Source organism: Scyliorhinus torazame, chromosome X (genome assembly GCF_047496885.1).
Source record: "Scyliorhinus torazame isolate Kashiwa2021f chromosome X, sScyTor2.1, whole genome shotgun sequence".
Lineage (NCBI taxonomy): Eukaryota > Metazoa > Chordata > Chondrichthyes > Carcharhiniformes > Scyliorhinidae > Scyliorhinus > Scyliorhinus torazame.
The window spans coordinates 37,337,629-37,360,051 of NC_092738.1; the positions used below are offsets into that span (position 1 = coordinate 37,337,629).

At 52.4% G+C, this 22,423-nt stretch overlaps 1 protein-coding gene across 4 annotated transcripts in view; it reads right to left on the minus strand.

Moving 5' to 3' along the window:
* znf740b (zinc finger protein 740b) overlaps nt 1-22,423 on the minus strand; it is a 235,448-nt gene that overhangs the window by 142,396 nt on the left and 70,629 nt on the right. The window lies entirely within an intron of this gene.

The following is a 22,423-nucleotide window of genomic DNA, read 5'->3' on the forward strand; positions in this document are numbered from 1 at the left end:
TGAACTCTCTCTGCTTTCTGACCCTGACTACACGGTGCTCACTGTCCAAGGACTGTCTCTGCTTTCTGAAACTGACTACACAGTGCTCACTGTCCCAGGACTGTCTCTGCTTTCTGACCCTGACTACATGGTGCGCACTGTCCCAGGACTGTCTCTGCTTTCCGACCCGGACTACATGGTGCGCACTGTCCCAGGACTGCCTCTGCTTTCTGATCCCGACTACATGGTGCGCACTGTCCCAGGACTGTCTCTGCTTTCTGACCCTGACTACACCGTGCTCACTGTCCCAGGACTGTCTCTGCTTTCTGACCCTGACTACACGGTGCTCACTGTCCCAGGACTGTCTCTGCTTTCTGACCCTGACTACACGGTACTCACTGTCCCAGGACTGTCTCTGCTTTCTGACCCTGACTACACGGTGCTCACTGTCCCTGAACTCTCTCTGCTTTCTGACCCTGACTACATGGTGCGCACTGTCCCAGGACTGTCTGTGCTTTCCGACCCTGACTACATGGTGCTCACTGCCCCAGGACTGTCTCTGCTTTCTGACCCTGACTACACGGTGTGCACTGTCCCAGGACTGTCTCTGCTTTCTGACCCTGACTACACGGTGCTCACTGTCCCTGAACTCTCTCTGCTTTCTGACCCTGACTACACGGTGCTCACTGTCCCAGGACTGTCTCTGCTTTCAGACCCTGACTACATGGTGCTCACTGTCCCAGGACTGTCTCTGCTTTCTGACCCTGACTACACGGTGCGCACTATCCCAGGACTGTCTCTGCTTTCTGACCCTGACTACACGGTGCTCACTGTCCCAGGTCCGTCTATGCTTTCTGACCCCGACTACACGGTGCTCACTGTCCCAGGACTGTCTCTGCTTTCTGACCCTGACTACACGGTGCTCACTGTCCCAGGACTGTCTCTGCTTTCTGACCCTGACTACACGGTGCTCACTGTACCTGGACTGTCTCTGCTTTCTGACCCTGACTACACGGTGCTCACTGTCCCAGGACTGTCTCTGCTTTCTGACCCTGACTACACGGTGCTCACTGTCCCTGAACTCTCTCTGCTTTCTGACCCTGACTACACGGTGCTCACTGTCCAAGGACTGTCTCTGCTTTCTGAAACTGACTACACAGTGCTCACTGTCCCAGGACTGTCTCTGCTTTCTGACCCTGACTACATGGTGCGCACTGTCCCAGGACTGTCTCTGCTTTCCGACCCGGACTACATGGTGCGCACTGTCCCAGGACTGTCTATGCTTTCTGATCCCGACTACATGGTGCGCACTGTCCCAGGACAGTCTCTGCTTTCTGACCCTGACTACATGGTGCTTACTGTCCCAGGACTGTCCTTGCATTCTGACCCTGACTACACGGTGCTCACTGTCCCAGGACTGTCTCGGCTTTCTGACCCTGACTACACGGTGCTCACTGTCCCAGGACTGTCTCTGCTTTCTGACCCTGACTACACGGTGCTCACTGTCCCTGAACTCTCTCTGCTTTCTGACCCTGACTACACGGTGCTCACTGTCCAAGGACTGTCTCTGCTTTCTGAAACTGACTACACAGTGCTCACTGTCCCAGGACTGTCTCTGATTTCTGACCGTGACTACATGGTGCGCACTGTCCCAGGACTGTCTCTGCTTTCTGACTCTGACTACATGGTGCTCACTGTCCCAGGACTGTCTCTGCTTTCAGACCCTGACTACATGGTGCTGACTGTCCCAGGACTGTCTCTGCTTTCTGACCCTGACTAGACGGTGTGCACTGTCCCAGGACTGTCTCTGCTTTCCGACCCTGACTACACGGTGCTCACTGTCCCAGGTCCGTCTCTGCTTTCTGACCTTGACTACACGGTGCTCACTGTCCCAGGACTGTTTCTGCTTTCTGACCCCGTCTACATGGTGCGCACTGTCCCAGGACTGTCTCTGCTTTCTGACCCTGACTACACGGTGCTCACTGTCCCTGAACTGTCTCTGCTTTCTGACTCTGACTAGACGGTGTGCACTGTCTCAGGACTGTCTCTGCTTTCTGACCATGACTACATGGTGCGCACTGTCCCAGGACTGTCTCTGCTTTCCGACCCTGACTACATGGTTCGCACTGTCCCAGGACTGCCTCTGCTTTCTGATCCCGACTACATGGTGCGCACTGTCCAAGGACTGTCTCTGCTTTCTGACCCTGACGACACGGTGCTCACTGTCCCAGGACTGTCTCTGCTTTCTGACTCTGACTACATGGTGCGCACTGTCCCAGGACTGTCTCTGCTTTCTGACCCTGACTACACGGTGTGCACTGTCCCAGGACTGTCCTTGCTTTCTGATCCTGACTACATGGTGCGCACTGTCCCAGGACTGTCTCTGCTTTCTGACCCTGACTACACGGTGCTCACTCTCCCAGGACTGTCTCTGCTTTCTGACCCTGACTACACGGTGCGCACTATCCCAGGACTGTCTCTGCTTTCTGACCCTGACTACACGGTGCTCACTGTCCCAGGTCCGTCTATGCTTTCTGACCCTGACGACACGGTGCTCACTGTCCCAGGACTGTCTCTGCTTTCTGACTCTGACTACATGGTGCGCACTGTCCCAGGACTGTCTCTGCTTTCTGACCCTGACTAGACGGTGTGCACTGTCCCAGGACTGTCTCTGCTTTCTGACCATGACTACATGGTGCGCACTGTCCCAGGACTGTCTCTGCTTTCCGACCCTGACTACATGGTTCGCACTGTCCCAGGACTGCCTCTGCTTTCTGATCCCGACTACATGGTGCGCACTGTCCAAGGACTGTCTCTCCTTTCTGACCCTGACGACACGGTGCTCACTGTCCCAGGACTGTCTCTGCTTTCTGACTCTGACTACATGGTGCGCACTGTCCCAGGACTGTCTCTGCTTTCTGACCCTGACTACACGGTGTGCACTGTCCCAGGACTGTCTCTGCTTTCTGACCCTGACTACACGGTGCTCACTGTCCCTGAACTCTCTGCTTTCTGACCCTGACTACACGGTGCTCACTGTCCCAGGACTGTCCTTGCTTTCTGATCCTGACTACATGGTGCGCACTGTCCCAGGACTGTCTCTGCTTTCTGATCCCGACAACATGGTGCGCACTGTCCCAGGACTGTCTCTGCTTTCTGACCCTGACTACACGGTGCTCACTCTCCCAGGACTGTCTCTGCTTTCTGACCCTGACTACATGGTGCGCACTGTCCCTGAACTCTCTCTGCTTTCTGACCCTGACTACACTTTGCTCACTGTCCCAGGACTGTCTCTGCTTTCAGACCCTGACTACATGGTGCTCACTGTCCCAGGACTGTCTCTGCTTTCTGACCCTGACTACACGGTGCTCACTGTCCCTGAACTCTCTCTGCTTTCTGACCCTGACTACACGGTGCTCACTGTCCAAGGACTGTCTCTGCTTTCTGAAACTGACTACACAGTGCTCACTGTCCCAGGACTGTCTCTGCTTTCTGACCCTGACTACATGGTGCGCACTGTCCCAGGACTGTCTCTGCTTTCCGACCCGGACTACATGGTGCGCACTGTCCCAGGACTGCCTCTGCTTTCTGATCCCGACTACATGGTGCGCACTGTCCCAGGACTGTCTCTGCTTTCTGACCCTGACTACACCGTGCTCACTGTCCCAGGACTGTCTCTGCTTTCTGACCCTGACTACACGGTGCTCACTGTCCCAGGACTGTCTCTGCTTTCTGACCCTGACTACACGGTGCTCACTGTCCCAGGACTGTCTCTGCTTTCTGACCCTGACTACACGGTGCTCACTGTCCCTGAACTCTCTCTGCTTTCTGACCCTGACTACATGGTGCGCACTGTCCCAGGACTGTCTGTGCTTTCCGACCCTGACTACATGGTGCTCACTGCCCCAGGACTGTCTCTGCTTTCTGACCCTGACTACACGGTGTGCACTGTCCCAGGACTGTCTCTGCTTTCTGACCCTGACTACACGGTGCTCACTGTCCCTGAACTCTCTCTGCTTTCTGACCCTGACTACACGGTGCTCACTGTCCCAGGACTGTCTCTGCTTTCAGACCCTGACTACATGGTGCTCACTGTCCCAGGACTGTCTCTGCTTTCTGACCCTGACTACACGGTGCGCACTATCCCAGGACTGTCTCTGCTTTCTGACCCTGACTACACGGTGCTCACTGTCCCAGGTCCGTCTATGCTTTCTGACCCCGACTACACGGTGCTCACTGTCCCAGGACTGTCTCTGCTTTCTGACCCTGACTACACGGTGCTCACTGTCCCAGGACTGTCTCTGCTTTCTGACCCTGACTACACGGTGCTCACTGTCCCTGGACTGTCTCTGCTTTCTGACCCTGACTACACGGTGCTCACTGTCCCAGGACTGTCTCTGCTTTCTGACCCTGACTACACGGTGCTCACTGTCCCTGAACTCTCTCTGCTTTCTGACCCTGACTACACGGTGCTCACTGTCCAAGGACTGTCTCTGCTTTCTGAAACTGACTACACAGTGCTCACTGTCCCAGGACTGTCTCGGCTTTCTGACCCTGACTACATGGTGCGCACTGTCCCAGGACTGTCTCTGCTTTCCGACCCGGACTACATGGTGCGCACTGTCCCAGGACTGCCTCTGCTTTCTGATCCCGACTACATGGTGCGCACTGTCCCAGGACTGTCTCTGCTTTCTGACCCTGACTACACCGTGCTCACTGTCCCAGGACTGTCTCTGCTTTCTGACCCTGACTACACGGTGCTCACTGTCCCAGGACTGTCTCTGCTTTCTGACCCTGACTACACGGTGTGCACTGTCCCAGGACTGTCTCTGCTTTCTGACCCTGACTACACGGTGCTCACTGTCCCTGAACTCTCTCTGCTTTCTGACCCTGACTACACGGTGCTCACTGTCCCAGGACTGTCCTTGCTTTCTGACCCTGACTACATGGTGCGCACTGACCATGGACTGTCTCTGCTTTCAGACCATGACTACATGGTACGCCCTGTCCCAGGACTGTCTCTGCTTTCTGACCCTGACTACACGGTGCGCACTATCCCAGGACTGTCTCTGCTTTCTGACCCTGACTACACGGTGCTCACTGTCCCAGGTCCGTCTCTGCTTTCTGACCCTGACTACACGGTGCTCACTGTCCCAGGACTGTCTCTGCTTTCTGACCCTGACGACACGGTGCTTACTGTCCCAGGACTGTCTCTGCTTTCTGACCCTGACTACACGGTGCGCACTATCCCAGGACTGTCTCTGCTTTCTGACCCTGACTACACGGTGCTCACTGTCCCAGGACTGTCTCTGCTTTCTCACCCTGACTACATGGTGCGCACTGTCCCAGGATTGTCTCTGCTTTCCGACCCTGACTACATGGTGCGCACTGTCCCAGGACTGTCTCTGCTTTCTGATCCCGACTACATGGTGCGCACTGTCCCAGGACAGTCTCTGCTTTCTGACCCTGACTACACGGTGCTTACTGTCCCAGGACTGTCCTTGCATTCTGACCCTGACTACACGGTGCTCACTGTCCCAGGACTGTCTCGGCTTTCTGACCCTGACTACACGGTGCTCACTGTCCCAGGACTGTCTCTGCTTTCTGACCCTGACTACACGGTGCTCACTGTCCCTGAACTCTCTCTGCTTTCTGACCCTGACTACACGGTGCTCACTGTCCAAGGACTGTCTCTGCTTTCTGAAACTGACTACACAGTGCTCACTGTCCCAGGACTGTCTCTGATTTCTGACCCTGACTACATGGTGCGCACTGTCCCAGGACTGTCTCTGCTTTCTGACTCTGACTACATGGTGCTCACTGTCCCAGGACTGTCTCTGCTTTCAGACCCTGACTACATGGTGCTGACTGTCCCAGGACTGTCTCTGCTTTCTGACCCTGACTAGACGGTGTGCACTGTCCCAGGACTGTCTCTGCTTTCCGACCCTGACTACACGGTGCTCACTGTCCCAGGTCCGTCTCTGCTTTCTGACCTTGACTACACGGTGCTCACTGTCCCAGGACTGTTTCTGCTTTCTGACCCCGTCTACATGGTGCGCACTGTCCCAGGACTGTCTCTGCTTTCTGACCCTGACTACACGGTGCTCACTGTCCCTGAACTGTCTCTGCTTTCTGACTCTGACTAGACGGTGTGCACTGTCTCAGGACTATCTCTGCTTTCTGACCATGACTACATGGTGCGCACTGTCCCAGGACTGTCTCAGCTTTCCGACCCTGACTACATGGTTCGCACTGTCCCAGGACTGCCTCTGCTTTCTGATCCCGACTACATGGTGCGCACTGTCCAAGGACTGTCTCTGCTTTCTGACCCTGACGACACGGTGCTCACTGTCCCAGGACTGTCTCTGCTTTCTGACTCTGACTACATGGTGCGCACTGTCCCAGGACTGTCTCTGCTTTCTGACCCTGACTACACGGTGTGCACTGTCCCAGGACTGTCCTTGCTTTCTGATCCTGACTACATGGTGCGCACTGTCCCAGGACTGTCTCTGCTTTCTGACCCTGACTACACGGTGCTCACTCTCCCAGGACTGTCTCTGCTTTCTGACCCTGACTACATGGTGCGCACTGTCCCAGGACTGTCTCTGCTTTCTGACCCTGACTACACGGTGCGCACTATCCCAGGACTGTCTCTGCTTTCTGACCCTGACTACACGGTGCTCACTGTCCCAGGTCCGTCTATGCTTTCTGACCCTGACTACACGGTGCTCACTGTCCCAGGACTGTCTCGGCTTTCTGACCCTGACTACACGGTGCTCACTGTCCCAGGACTGTCTCTGCTTTCTGACCCTGACTACACGGTGCTCACTGTCCCAGGACTGTCTCTGCTTTCTGACCCTGACTACACGGTGCTCACTGTCCCTGAACTCTCTCTGCTTTCTGACCCTGACTCCACGGTGCTCACTGTCCAAGGACTGTCTCTGCTTTCTGAAACTGACTACACAGTGCTCACTGTCCCAGGATTGTCTCTGCTTTCTGACCCTGACTACATGGTGCGCACTGTCCCAGGACTGTCTCTGCTTTCCGACCCGGACTACATGGTGCGCACTGTCCCAGGACTGCCTCTGCTTTCTGATCCCGACTACATGGTGCGCACTGTCCCAGGACTGTCTCTGCTTTCTGACCCTGACTACACCGTGCTCACTGTCCCAGGACTGTCTATGCTTTCTGACCCTGACTACACGGTGCTCACTGTCCCAGGACTGTCTCTGCTTTCTGACCCTGACTACACGGTGTGCACTGTCCCAGGACTGTCTCTGCTTTCTGACCCTGACTACACGGTGCTCACTGTCCCTGAACTCTCTCTGCTTTCTGACCCTGACTACACGGTGCTCACTGTCCCAGGACTGTCCTTGCTTTCTGACCCTGACTACATGGTGCGCACTGACCATGGACTGTCTCTGCTTTCAGACCATGACTACATGGCACGCCCTGTCCCAGGACTGTCTCTGCTTTCTGACCCTGACTACACGGTGCGCACTATCCCAGGACTGTCTCTGCTTTCTGACCCTGACTACACGGTGCTCACTGTCCCAGGACTGTCCCTGCTTTCTGACCCTGACGACACGGTGCTTACTGTCCCAGGACTGTCTCTGCTTTCTGACCCTGACTACACGGTGCGCACTATCCCAGGACTGTCTCTGCTTTCTGACCCTGACTACACGGTGCTCACTGTCCCAGGACTGTCTCTGCTTTCTCACCCTGACTACACGGTGCGCACTGTCCCAGGACTGTCTCTGCTTTCTGATCCCGACTACATGGTGCGCACTGTCCCAGGACTGTCTCTGCTTTCTGACCCTGACTACACGGTGCTTACTGTCCCAGGACTGTCCTTGCATTCTGACCCTGACTACACGGTGCTCACTGTCCCAGGATTGTCTCGGCTTTCTGACCCTGACTACACGGTGCTCACTGTCCAAGGACTGTCTCTGCTTTCTGAAACTGACTACACAGTGCTCACTGTCCCAGGACTGTCTCTGATTTCTGACCCTGACTACATGGTGCGCACTGTCCCAGGACTGTCTCTGCTTTCCGACCCGGACTACATGGTGCGCACTGTCCCAGGACTGCCTCTGCTTTCTGATCCCGACTACATGGTGCGCACTGTCCCAGGACTGTCTCTGCTTTCTGACCCTGACTACACGGTGCTCACTGTCCCAGGACCGCCTCTGCTTTCTGATCCCGACTACATGGTGCGCACTGTCCCAGGACTGTCTCTGCTTTCTGACCCTGACTACACGGTGCTCACTGTCCCAGGACTGTCTCTGCTTTCTGACTCTGACTACATGGTGCTCACTGTCCCAGGACTGTCTCTGCTTTCAGACCCTGACTACATGGTGCTCACTGTCCCAGGACTGTCTCTGCTTTCTGACCCTGACTACACGGTGTGCACTGTCCCAGGACCGTCTCTGCTTTCTGACCCTGACTACACGGTGCTCACTGTCCCAGGACTGTCTCTGCTTTCTGACCCTGACGACACGGTGCTTACTGTCCCAGGACTGTCTCTGCTTTCTGACTCTGACTACATGGTGCTCACTGTCCCAGGACTGTCTCTGCTTTCTGACCCTGACTACATGGTGCTGACTGTCCCAGGACTGTCTCTGCTTTCTGACCCTGACTACACGGTGCTCACTGTCCCAGGACTGTCTCTGCTTTCTGACCCTGACTACACGGTGCTCACTGTCCCTGAACTCACTCTGCTTTCTGACCCTGACTACACGGTGCTCACTGTCCCAGGACTGTCCTTGCTTTCTGACCCTGACTACATGGTGCGCACTGACCATGGACTGTCTCTGCTTTCAGACCATGACTACATGGTACGCCCTGTCCCAGGACTATCTCTGCTTTCCGACCCTGACTACATGGTGCGCACTGTCCCAGGACTGTCTCTGCTTTCTGACCCTGACTACATGGTGCGCACTGTCCAAGGACTGTCTCTGCTTTCCGACCCTGACTACATGGTGCGCACTGTCCCAGGACTGTCTCTGCTTTCTGATCCCGACTACATGGTGCGCACTGTCCCAGGACTGTCTCTGCTTTCTAACCCTGACTACACGGTGCTCACTGTCCCAGGACTGTCTCTGCTTTCTGACTCTGACTACATGGTGCTCACTGTCCCAGGACTGTCTCTGCTTTCAGACCCTGACTACATGGTGCTCACTGTCCCAGGACTGTCTCTGCTTTCTGACCCTGACTACACGGTGCGCACTGTCCCTGAACTCTCTCTGCTTTCTGACCCTGACTACACGGTGCTCACTGTCCCAGGACTGTCTCTGCTTTCTGACCCTGACTACATGGTGCGCACTGTCCCAGGACTGTCTCTGCTTTCTGACCCTGACTACACGGTGCTCACTGTCCCAGGACTGTCTCTGCTTTCTGACCCTGACTACACGGTGCTCACTGTCCCAGGACTGTCTCTGCTTTCTTTTTTTTTTAAGATATATTTTATTCAAGATTTTTTGGCCAAACATAACAGTACATAGTGTTTCCTTTATACATCAATAAAACAATATAAATAACAATGGCCAGTTTTAAACAAATAAATAAATAATATATGAACAAAATCAAAAACAAAACTAAATGGCAACTGCCTTGTCCAAGATAAATACTCTCCAAAAATACAATCCAACAATCCAATATACAATTACATATACCAAATACCTATGCATATACAATAACATCCCTGAGAGTCCTTCTGATTCCTCCCCCCCCCCCCGGGTTGCTGCTGCTGTCTTCTTCTTTTCCATTCCCTCTATCTTTCTGTGAGGTATTCGACGAACGGTTGCCACCGCCTGGTGAACCCCTGAGCCGAACCCCTTAACATGAACTTAATCCGTTCCAACTTTATAAACCCTGCCATGTCATTTATCCAGGTCTCCATGCCCGGGGGCTTGGCTTCCTTCCACATCAACAGTATCCTGCGCCGGGCTACTAGGGACGTAAAGGCCAAAACATCAGCCTCTCTCGCATCCTGCACTCCCGGCTCTTCTGCAACCCCAAATATAGCCAGCCCCCAGCTTGGTTCGACCTGGACCCCCACCACCTTCGAAAGCACCTTTGCCACCCCCACCCAAAACCCCTGTAGTGCCGGGCATGACCAGAACATGTGGGTATGATTCGCTGGGCTTCTCGAGCATCTCGCACACCTATCCTCTACTCCAAAAAATTTACTGAGCCGTGCTCCAGTCATATGCGCCCTGTGTAACACCTTAAATTGTATCAGGCTTAGCCTGGCACACGAGGACGATGGGTTTACCCTACTTAGGGCATCAGCCCACAGCCCCTCCTCAATCTCCTCCCCCAGCTCTTCTTCCCATTTCTCTTTCAGCTCATCTACCATGATCTCCCCCTCGTCCCTCATTTCCCTATATATGTCTGACACCTTACCGTCCCTCACCCATGTCTCTGAGATCACTCTATCCTGCACCTCCTGCATCGGGAGCTGCGGGAATTCCCTCACCTGTTGCCTCGCAAAAGCCCTCAGTTGCATATACCGAAATGCATTCCCTTGGGGCAACCAATATTTTTCCGTCAGCGCTCCCAGACTCGCAAACGTCCCATCTACGAACAGATCTCTCAATTGTGTTACCCCTACACTTTGCCATGCTCCAAATCCCCCATCCATTCTCCCCGGAACAAACCTATGGTTATTTCTTATCGGGGACCGCACCGAGGCTCCCGTCTTTCCCCTATGCCGTCTCCACTGCCCCCAAATTTTCAGTGTAGCCACCACCACCGGGCTTGTGGTGTATTTCTTCGGTGAGAACGGCAACGGCGCCGTCACCATAGCCTGTAGGCTAGTCCCCCTACAGGACGCCCTCTCCAATCTCTTCCACGCCGCTCCCTCTTCTTCTCCCATCCACTTACACACCATTGAGATATTGTCGGCCCAGTAGTACTCACTTAGGCTCGGTAGTGCCAGCGCCCCCCTATCCCTACTACGCTGCAAAAATCCCCTCCTCACTCTCGGGGTCTTCCCGGCCCACACAAAACTCATAATACTCTTCTCAATTCTTTTTTAAAAAGCCTTCGTGACCACCACTGGGAGGCACTGAAACACAAAAAGGAATCTCGGGAGGACCACCATTTTAACCGCCTGCACCCTCCCTGCCAGTGACAGGGATACCATGTCCCATCTCTTAAAGTCCTCCTCCATCTGCTCCACCAACCGCGTTAAATTTAGCCTATGCAATGTACCCCAATTCTTGGCTATCTGGATCCCCAAGCACCGAAAGTCCCTTGTTACCTTCCTCAACGGTAAGTCCTCTATTTCTCTGCTCTGCTCCCCTGGATGCACCACAAACAACTCACTTTTCCCCATGTTCAATTTATACCCTGAAAAAACTCCAAACTCCCCAAGTATCCACATTATCACTGGCATCCCCTCCGCCGGGTCCGCCACATATAACAACAAATCGTCCGCATACAGAGATACCCGGTGTTCTTCTCCTCCCCGGAGTACTCCCCTCCACTTCCTGGAACCCCTCAATGCTATTGCCAGGGGCTCAATCGCCAGTGCAAACAATAATGGGGACAGAGGACATCCCTGCCTCGTCCCTCTATGGAGCCGAAAATATTCAGACCCCCGTCCATTCGTGACTACGCTCGCCATCGGGGCCCTATACAGCAGCTGTACCCATCTAATATACTCATCTCCAAAGCCAAATCTCCTCAACACCTCCCACAAATAATCCCACTCCGCTCTATCAAATGCTTTCTCGGCATCCATCACCACCACTATCTCCGCTTCCCCCTCTGGTGGGGGCATCATGATTACCCCTAGCAGCCTCCGTATATTCGTATTCAGCTGTCTCCCCTTCACAAACCCAGTTTGGTCCTCATGGACCACCCCCGGGACACAATCCTCTATCCTCATTGCCATTACTTTGGCCAGAATCTTAGCGTCCACGTTCAGGAGGGAAATAGGCCTATAGGACCCGCATTGCAGCGGGTCTTTTTCCTTCTTTAGGAGGAGCGATATCGTTGCCTCTGACATAGTCGGGGGCAGCTGCCCCCTTTCCCTCGCCTCATTAAAGATTCTCATCAGTAGCGGGGCCAGCAAGTCCACATATTTCCTATAAAATTCAACTGGGAATCCGTCTGGTCCCGGGGCCTTCCCCGCCTGCATGCTCCTAATTCCTTTCACTACTTCCTCCATTTCAATCTGTGCTCCCAGTCCCACCCTCTCCTGCTCCTCCACCTTAGGAAATTCCAGCTGGTCCAGAAAACACATCATTCTCTCCTTCCCATCCGGGGGCTGAGCTTCATATAATCTTTCATAGAATGCCTTGAACACTCCATTCACTCTCTCCGCTCCCCGCTCCATCTCTCCCTCCTCATCTCTCACTCCCCCTATCTCCCTCGCTGCTCCCCTTTTCCTCAGTTGGTGGGCCAGCAACCTGCTCGCCTTCTCCCCATATTCGTACTGTACACCCTGTGCCTTCCTCCACTGTGCCTCTGCATTACCCGTAGTCAGCAAATCAAATTCTACATGTAGCCTTTGCCTTTCCCTGTATAGTCCCTCCTCCGGTGCCTCCGCATATTGCCTGTCCACCCTCAGAAGTTCTTTCAGCAACCGCTCCCGTTCCCTACTCTCCTGCTTTCCTTTATGTGCCCTGATTGATATCAGCTCCCCTCTAACCACTGCCTTCAGCGCCTCCCAGACCACTCCCATCTGGACCTCCCCATTATCATTGAGTTCCAAGTACCTTTCAATACACCCCCTCACCCTTAAGCACACCCCCTCGTCCGCCAATAGTCCCATGTCCATTCTCCAGGGTGGACGCTGTTCTTTTTCCTCCCCTATCTCCAAGTCCACCCAATGTGGAGCGTGATCCGAAATAGCTATAGCCGTATACTCCGTCCCCGTCACCTTCGGGATCAGCGCCCTTCCCAAAACAAAAAAGTCTATCCGTGAATAAACTTTGTGGACATAGGAGAAAAACGAAAACTCCTTACTCCTAGGTCTACTAAATCTCCAGGGATCTACTCCTCCCATCTGCTCCATAAAGTCCTTAAGCACCCTAGCTGCTGCCGGCCTCCTTCCGGTCCTGGACCTCGATCTGTCCAGCCCTGGTTCCAGCACCGTGTTAAAATCTCCACCCATTACCAGCTTCCCCGCCTCTCGGTCCGGGATACGTCCTAGCATGCGCCTCATAAAGTTGGCATCATCCCAGTTCGGGGCATATACGTTCACTAAGACCACCGCCTCCCCCTGTAATCTGCCACTCACCATCACGTATCTGCCCCCACTATCCGCCACTATGGTCTTTGCCTCAAACATTACCCGCTTCCCCACTAGTATAGCCAGCCCCCTGTTTTTCGCATCTAGCCCCGAATGAAACACCTGCCCCACCCATCCTTTGCGAAGTCTGACCTGGTCTATCAGTTTCAAATGCGTCTCCTGTAACACAACCACATCTGCCTTAAGTTTCTTTAGGTGTGCGAGTACCCGTGCCCTCTTTATCGGCCCGTTCAGCCCTCTCACGTTCCACGTGATCAGCCGGGTTGGGGGGCTCTTTACCCCCCCCCCCCCCTTGTCGACTAGCCATCCCCATTTTTTAACCAGCTCCTCACCCGGTTCCCACGTAGCTGTGTCCCCCCCAGGTGGCGCCCCCCCCGCCCCGCCCTCCCCACCCCATACCAGCTCCCCCTTCTCCCCAGCAGCAGCAACCCAGTTAACCCCCCCCCCCCCCCACGCTAGATCCCCCACTAGCGTAATTGCTCCCAGAAGTCAGCAAACTCTGGCCGACCTCGGCTTCCCCCGTGACCTCGGCTCGCACTGTGCCATCTCCTTCCTGCTTCCCTATTTCCGCCATAATTATCATAGCGCGGGAACAAAGCCCGCGCTTCCCTTTTGGCCCCGCCCCCGATGGCCGACGCCCCCAGCTCCTCCACCTCCCTCCCTCACAACAAGGGGAAGAGAGAAAAGTTACCGGGTCGCAGGATTAACAACTTAAAAATCATCTCTCCTCTCCCCCCCCCTTTTCCCCCCTCTTCGCCCCCCATATTCGCCCCACCACTTTGTCTCAAACGTTCTTTTTTTTATATAACCCACTTATTCCAATATCTCTTCGACAATAAATGTCCATGCCTCATCCGCCGTTTCAAAGTAGTGGTGTTTCCCTTGATGTGTGATCCACAGTCTTGCCGGCTGCAGCATTCCAAATTTGACCTTCCTTTTATTAAGCACCGCCTTGGCCCGATTAAAGCTCGCCCTCCTTCTCGCCACCTCCGCACTCCAGTCTTGATATACGCGGATCACCGCGTTCTCCCATTTACTGCTCCGAGTTTTCTTTGCCCATCTGAGGACCATCTCTCTGTCCTTATATCGGAGAAATCTCACCACTCTGGCTCGGGGGAATTTCTCCAGCCCTCGGTCTTCGCGCCATAACTCGATAGGCTCCCTCCACCTCCAACGGACCCGTCGGGGCCTCCGATCCCATTAACGAGTGCAGCATCGTGCTCACATATGCCCCGACGTCCGCCCCCTCTGGAAGACCAAGAATCCTTAAATTCTTCCTCCTCGCATTATTCTCCAGCACCTCCAGCCTTTCCACACACCTTTTATGGTGTGCCTCGTGCATCTCCGTCTTCACCACCAGGCCCTGTATGTCGTCCTCATTCTCGGCAGCCTATGCCTTCACGACCCGAAGCTCCTGCTCCTGGGTCTTTTGCTCATCCTTTAGCCCTTCGATCGCCTGTAATATCGGGGCCAACAGCTCCTTCTTAAGTTCTTCCAAGCAGCGCTTCAAGAACTCGTGTTGTTCAGGGCCCCATATTAAACTGCCACCTTCCGACGCCATCTTGGTTTTTGCTTGCCTTCCTTGCCGCTGCTCTAAAGGATCCACCGCAATCCGGCCACTTTCCTCTCCTTATTCCATCCGTGTCCAGGGGGGATTCCCTTCTGGTTTACCGCACAGTGCTTTTAGTCGTTAAAATTGCCGTTGGGGCTCTCATTAAGAGCCCAAAAGTACGTTCCACCGGGAGCTGCCGAAACGTGCGACTTAGCTGGTCATCGCCGCACCCGGAAGTCTCCTGTCTCTGCTTTCTTACCCTGACTAGACGGTGCTCACTGTCCCAGGACTGTCTCTGCTTTCTGATACTGACTACACGGTGCTCACTGTCCCAGGACTGTCTCTGCTTTCTGACCCTGACTACATGGTGCGCACTGTCCCAGGACTGTCTCTGCTTTCTGACCCTGACTACACGGTGCTCACTGTCCCAGGACCGTCTCTGCTTTCTGACCCTGACTACACGGTGCGCACTATCCCAGGACTGTCTCTGCTTTCTGACCCTGACTACACGGTGCTCACTGTCCCAGGACTGTCTCTGCTTTCTGATACTGACTACATGGTGCTCACTGTCCCAGGACTGTCTCTGCTTTCTGACCCTGACTACATGGTGCGCACTGTCCCAGGACTGTCTCTGCTTTCTGACCCTGACTACATGGTGCTCATTGTCCCAGGACTGTCTCTACTTTCTGACCCTGACTACACGGTGCTCACTGTCCCAGGACTGTCTCTGCTTTCTGACCCTGACTACATGCTGCTCACTGTCCCAGGACTGACTCTGCTTTCTGACCCTGACTACACGGTGCTCACTGTCCCAGGACTGTCTCTGCTTTCTGACCCTGACTACACTGTGCTCACTGTCCCAGGACCGTCTCTGCTTTCTGACCCTGACTACACGGTGCTCACTGTCCCAGGACTGACTCTGCTTTCTGACCCTGACTACATGGTGCTCACTGTCCCAGGACTGTCTCTGCTTTCTGACCCTGACTACACGGTGCTCACTGTCCCAGGACTGTCTCTGCTTTTTGACCCTGACTACATGGTGCGCACTGTCCCAGGACTGTCTCTGCTTTCTGACCCTGACTACACGGTGCTCACTGTCCCAGGACTGTCTCTGCTTTCTGACCCTGACTACACGGTGCTCACTGTCCCAGGACTGTCTCTGCTTTCTGACCCTGACTACACGGTGCTGACTGTCCCAGGACTGTCTCGGCTTTCTGACCCTGACTACACGGTGCTCACTGTCCCAGGACTGTCTCGGCTTTCTGACCCTGACTACACGGTGCTCACTGTCCCAGGACTGTCTCTGCTTTCTGACCCTGACTACACGGTGCTGACTGTCCCAGGACTGTCTCTGCTTTCTGACTCTGACTACACTGTGCTCACTGTCCCAGGACTGTATCTGCTTTCTGACCCTGACTACACGGTGCTGACTGTCCCAGGACTGTCTCTGCTTTCTGACTCTGACTACACTGTGCTCACTGTCCCAGGACTGTATCTGCTTTCTGACCCTGACTACTTGGTGCGCACTGTCCCAGGACTGTCTCTGCTTTCTGACCCTGACTACACGGTGCTCACTGTCCCAGGACTGTCTCTGCTTTCTGACCCTGACTACATGGTGCGCCCTGTCCCAGGACTGTCTCTGCTTTCTGACCCTGACTACTTGGTGCGCACTGTCCCAGGACTGTCTCTGCTTTCTGACCCTGACTACTTGGTGCGCACTGTCCCAGGACTGTCTCTGCTTTCTGACCCTGACTACTTGGTGCGCACTGTCCCAGGACTGTCTCTGCTTTCTGACCCTGTCTACACGGTGCGCACTGTCCCAGGACTGTCTCTGCTTTCTGACCCTGACTACTTGGTGCGCACTGTCCCAGGACTGTCTCTGCTTTCTGACCCTGACTACTTGGTGCGCACTGTCCCAGGACTGTCTCTGCTTTCTGACCCTGACTACTTGGTGCGCACTGTCCCAGGACTGTCTCTGCTTTCTGACCCTGACTACTTGGTGCGCACTGTCCCAGGACTGTCTCTGCTTTCTGACCCTGACTACTTGGTGCGCACTGTCCCAGGACTGTCTCTGCTTTCTGACCCTGTCTACACGGTGCGCACTGTCCCAGGACTGTCTCTGCTTTCTGACCCTGACTACTTGGTGCGCACTGTCCCAGGACTGTCTCTGCTTTCTGACCCTGACTACTTGGTGCGCACTGTCCCCGGACTGTCTCTGCTTTCTGACCCTGACTACTTGGTGCGCACTGTCCCAGGACTGTCTCTGCTTTCTGACCCTGACTACTTGGTGCGCACTGCCTCAGACTAAAGCACCTTTTTCCTATCAACTCTACTCCACCCTTTCCAACCGATTGTCCACCTTTCAGCCGATTGTGCACCTTTCAGCCCCTTCCCTTGCCCCCGTCTCTCGCCTCTGACACTCCCCCTCCAGTCTAGCATGCCTTGCAGCCCCTCCGCTTGCCTCTATCTAGTCTCACCACATACCCTCACCCAACCTTGTCTTCCCAGCCTCCCAGTCAAGCATGTCCCTTCCGGTCCATTCCCTTCCCGCTGGTCTGCCTGAGCAACCTTGGCACGGAGCTTGAGCAGTTGCAAGCACAGCAGTGTGAAAAGTAGGCAAACGCTGCATGCACAAAACCCCAAGTCGAAAAATAAACGCGGTTCGCCAGGTGCATGTTAGTTATGTGCGGTTGTGATTCACACCAGTCTAATTAGCTGCCAGTGTAGCCATTTGATTTGGACTTGGAGGGTAATTCTGGTGAGCTGGGTTTTTAATGAGCATTCATGAGATGCAACAGCACACAAATGCAGGTCCTGACAGAGTGCAGCGGACAACCCGACCCACCATAGAAGACGAGAGCGGAAAATTACAATCCGTTTTTATGCCAGTGGAAAACTGACCTTTGGCCACATTCTGAATTTGAGTCCAACCTGCTACATTGCCCACCGTTGAACCAGAAAGTCCAGATATCTTTGCAGCATCCTTGAGCACGGGTGAGGTCCCGGAGGACTGGAGAATTGCTAATGTTGTCTCTTTGTTTAAGAAGGGTAGCAGGGATAATCCAGGGAATTATAGACCTGTGAGCTTGACGTCAGTGGTAGACAAACTGTTGGAGAAGATACTGAGGGATAGGATCTATTCACATTTGGAAGAAAATAGACTTATCAGTGATAGGCAGCATGGTTTTGTGCAGGGAAGGTCATGTCTTACAAACCTAATAGAATTCTTTGAGGAAGTGACAAAGTTAATTGATGAGGGAAGGGCTGTAGATGTCATATACATGGACTTCAGTAAGGCGTTTGATAAAGTTTCCCATGGCAGGTTGATGGAAAAAGTGAAGTTGTATGGGGTTCAGGGTGTACTAGCTAGATGGATAAAGAACTGGCTGGGCAACAGGAGACAAAGACTAGTGGTGGAAGGAGTGTCTCAAAATGGAGAGCGGTGACTAGTGGTGTTCCACAGGGATCCGTGCTCGGACCACTGTTGTTTGTGATATACATAAATGATCTGGACGAAGGTATAGGTGGTCTGATTAGCAAGCTTGCAGGTGATACTAAGATTGGTGGAGTTGCAGATAGCGAGGAGGACTGTCAGAGAATGCAGCAAAATATAGATAGATTGGAGAGTTGGGCAGAGAAATGGCAGATGGAGTTCAATCCAGGCAAATGCAAGGTGATGCATTTTGGAAGATCTAATTCAAGAGCGGACTATACGGTCAATGGAAGAGTCCTGGGGAAAATTGATGTACAGAGAGATCTGAGAGTTCAGGTCCATTGTACCCTGAAGGTGGCAACGCAGGTCAATAGAGTGGTCATGAAGGCATACAGCAAGCATTCCTTCATCGGACGGGGTATTGAGTACAAGAGTCGGCAGGTCATGTTACAGTTGTATAGGACTTTGGTTGGGTCACATTTGGAATACTGCGTGCAGTTCTGGTCGCCACATCACCAGAAGGATGTGGATGCTTTAGAGAGGGTGCAGAGGAGGTTCACCAGGATGTTGTCTGGTATGGAGGGTGCTAGCTATGGAGAAAGGTTGAGTAGATTAGGATTGTTTTTGTTGGAAAGACGGAGGTTGAGGGGGGACCTGATTGATGTCTACAAAATTATGAGAGGTATGGACAGGGTGGATAGCAACAAGCTTTTTCCAAAAGTGGGGGTGTCAATTACAAGGGGTCACGATTTCAAGGTGAGAGGAGGAAAGTTTAAGGGAGATGTGCGTGGAAAGTTTTTTACGCAGAGGGTGGTGGGTGCCTGGAACGCTTTGCCAGCGGAGGTGGTAGAGGCGGGCACAATAGCATCATTTAAGATGCATCTAGACAGATATATGAACGGGCGGGGAACAGAGGGAAGTAGATCCTTGGAAAATAGGTGACAGGTTTGGATAAAGGATCTGGATCGGCGCAGGCTGGGAGGGCCGAAGGGCCTGTTCCTGTGCTGTCATTTTCTTTGTTCTTTGTCCCGTCAATAACTATCCCTCTGACTATACTTCCACCTGCCATTACTACATTACTTTCCATTCCCTTCGCTTTTGGCCTCCTGTCGGTTGCTCTGGTCGGTTTTCTCATCGTTGTTGTGGTCCTTGTTCTCATCCACACATTCCTATTGATCAAAGTCTTGGGCCGAGGCTCCTCCATCACCACATTGTGTACAGCCATATCTGTCTGACTCAAAGTCAGCCCCTTGTAACCCTGATCATTGCCCAGCTTCAAAGTTCTGGATATAATTGCCTCCGAGAACAGGTGCAACTCCCTCCTTGCCTGATGCCCTGCAATATCTGCAGCTTAACTCCAGTTCAGTAATTCTGAGCTGAAATTCCTCAAGCTGCAAATACTTACTGTTGAAAGGGTTGCTGGTATTGCATTGCTCTCTATAAACTTCCACATGTTTCAGTTATAGGACACCAGCAGTTCTGCCATGTCTCTCTGAGCTTTCTTCTTTGATTAGTCAAAAGGGGGTGGGTTTAGCTCAGTTGGCTGGGTGGCTGGTTTGTGATGCAGACGACGGCAGCAGCGTGGGTTCAATTCCCGTATTGGCTGAAGTTATTCGTGAAGGTGCCTCCTTCTCAACCTTGCCCCTCGCCCTGAGGTGTGGTGATCCTCAAGTTAAATCACCACCAGTCAGCTCTCCCCTTCAAAAGGGGAAAGCAGCCCTTGGTCCTCTGGCGACTTTCATTTCACTAATTTAATAAAGACAAGTGATAACATGTTCGAGTTTCCTAGCTTAAAGACAAAAGAACACCCACCAATCACTGCAGGTAAATCAAGAAGAATGAAAAGCCTCACCTTCTTTCCTCTCTGCAATGAATTCCCACTTGCATCGAACTCCTGACTTTAGCACTCTGCTTACAAAGCATTCAGCTCTGCTATAATGCTATATGGTTAACTCATAATGCCCTCGGGGTAAGGAAGGATGTGCAGTAGATGTGGTGTTGCTCAAGAGAACAATCAAAGAAAAGTCACTGATGTTTAAATTGGTGTTTGATTGATGGTTTGGCGAATATTGTGTTATACTCGATGGTTCCGAGAGGAACAAGCGAATTAGTGCGTTCTACAAAACTAAAATGACAAAAGGTTTGTGGAAGCGGCACCTCAAGAGAATCATCTTTTATGCTTTGTCACACCGCTGGCAGGCTTCACTAACTCTTCAGCATGATTGACAAATGTTTTTCCATTTCTGCCCAAGGTCTATTGGCTTCGAATCATATCTTTGCTAATTCTCATATTCCGCATTGTGTTTGATAGGAATGTAAATGATGTGTTTTTACCGCAGGTAAGTTAATATTACTGAAAGATTACACAAATTCTATGACAAAGCTCAAGCTGCCGTGCGTGCATCATTATTCACAACCGTATGTCGGCCTTTTTTGGTTTACTATCCTGCAAATGCCTAGTATTTCCAATTTTTAAAAAAACTAATCAGCACATTTATAAATCAAACAGAATACATATTGGTGAAGGAATTTTTTGCGGGTTACTTCGCTTATAGCAAGTATTCAGGGTGGCGCAGTTACTGAAAAGAACCAGAGGCCCAAAATGAATCCAACTTACAGTCAAACCTTGTTACAATAGAACCAGCGTACAAACCACGTGGTGCACTGGACTGTGCCTGTTCATACCTGCATTTAGTTTGGGGCTTATTTTTGATTGGTTGCAGGGTAAGATAAAACATTTAGCTCCAATTTATTACTTGCTGCTTAGATACACAGTAAGGAACAAATTGGATGCCAGTAGATTGAAGGCATAAAATCATGTGATGGCAAAAGGTGTAGCTGAAAACCTTACACTCCCAAGTGTGAAGCAAGAAACAGGTTACACAATGCGTTCAGCATTTGGCCTTTTGAAGTCACACCTGAATATCATTCAAAAGAACTTACTGATTCAGAGTTTTGTTGAAAAAACAGGACCAGTTTCCCCCCCTGCATCAGAGAAACAGGACTGGGAAGAGGCTATTCAGCCCTTTACCCTCATCAATTGGCAACGTCTCTTCTTTAACGCACCACTGGGCCAAACAGAGCTGGCAAGTCCCAGGTTCAAATCCTCTGGTGTGTGCAGACTCAGCTAATCTCAGCTGGGGTGGCTGTAGGAGCCGTGGCATTTCGGAGCTCGGGATGGGGAATGAAGAGCGGGACTGCCAGGGTTCCCTCTCCTGATCATAGCCCAGTGACACATGTTGAAAAATGATGAGGGCAACATCAGGCTCAGCTGTGATATCCCCAACTCCCCCCACCCTGCAAACTTCCTCCCCCTACCAAACAACCAGTCCATTGACACCAGTCTACACTTAAACCGGAGGACTGAAGGGCAGTTGACATCTGCAGAACCAAACTTCCAACAAGAGACAGCTTGTTCAAAAGAGGAGAGGGGGGGCAAAAAAGGCATGGTCATCTGTTTATTTTCTGTTTTTGAATATGCATTTGAAATTTGAATTGGGAACGCCTACATCTACACAAGTCAAACAGTAAAAGCCAGTGTACTGGTTACAGCAGTGTAAATGTCACAAACAATTTTAACCCTAGCTGGTACCTGTGTATAAGTGAGAGCGCAGGTCACAGAATCAAGGCACAACTTATACAAGGAGATTTACGTGATATGTAGCCACTTCCAAAGACATATTTATTACAATATTTATGACATTGGAGAATACTGGTGTTTCTCCAATGAAACGTCGCCTGTGATGGCACAGCTGGTAAGAACACCATGTAGATTTGGTTCCCAGCCTACATTGTGCTCACTGATCTCAGCTAGGATAGGAGTTGGAGCATTACAACTCCTCCCGGTGTCCCTGGGTGAAAAGGTCATGAGCCAGTTTTCTGATTCCAATCACAACCAGAGGATCCCGAGGTCTGTCACGCTAAAACAATCTGGTGACATTCACTGGTTCACACAAGGAGGACGCTACATTGGATGAGGCACCTGTGGAACTACGACCCTTGTGACTATTGGAGAGCAGAAAATACGAGGGAAGAAAATTTAGATATGTGCTCATTTCATGATCAAAAGAAAAACATTTTATGACTCTTCAAATCTTTAAAAAAAAAAAAGAGCTCTTATTAAAAAGAATGAGGGCCTTCTCGTCTTCTGGCATCTGTAACAAGAGTTTGGCTGCAGTGGTATTTTGTTCTGAAA